Here is a 715-nt window from a genome sequence, read left to right on the forward strand (position 1 = left end):
CTTCTTATTGCTTAACTCAGAGTAAGTTTTTTTGAGCCTCATTTGGGCATGGGCCTCCGCTGCAAGCTGTTTGGGCCTTGGGCGGGCAGGTTGAGCCTAGGGCGGGCAGTTTGGGCCTCTGGGGCCCTGGGCGTCAGCAACTGGGCTGTAGGAGGGTTGGGCCTGGGGCAGGTGGTTTTGGCCTCAGGTGGGTGTGTTGGGCCTGTGGGGGCCTGGACGTCAGCGACCAGGCTGCAGGAGGGTTGGGACTCGGGTGGGTGGTTTGGGTCTCGGGCAGGAGTTTGGGCCTCTGGGGGCCTGGACGTCAGCGACCAGGTTGCAGGAGGGTTGGGCCTCGGGCGGGCGAGTTGGGCCTGTGGGGGCCTGGATGTCAGCGACCATGCTGTAGGAGGGTTGGGCCTCGGAAGGGCAGTTTGGGCCTCTGGGGACCTGGACGTCAGCAACTGGGCTGCAGGAGGGTTGGGCCTTGGGAGGGTGTTTTGGGCCTCAGGCAGGCAGGCTGGGCCTTTGGGGGCCTGAATGTCAGCAACCGGACTGCAGGAGGGTTGGGCCTCATGCGGGTGGTTTGGGACTCGGGCAGGTGGACTGGGCCTCTGGGGACCTGGACATCAGCGACTGTGCTGCAGGAGGGTTGGGCCCCGGGCTGGTGGTTTGGACCTCTGGGGCCCTGGACGTCAGCAACTGGGCTACAGGAGGGTTGGGCCTCGGGTGGGTG

This window comes from Chrysochloris asiatica, unplaced genomic scaffold, assembly GCF_000296735.1.
Source record: "Chrysochloris asiatica unplaced genomic scaffold, ChrAsi1.0 scaffold00632, whole genome shotgun sequence".
NCBI lineage: Eukaryota > Metazoa > Chordata > Mammalia > Afrosoricida > Chrysochloridae > Chrysochloris > Chrysochloris asiatica.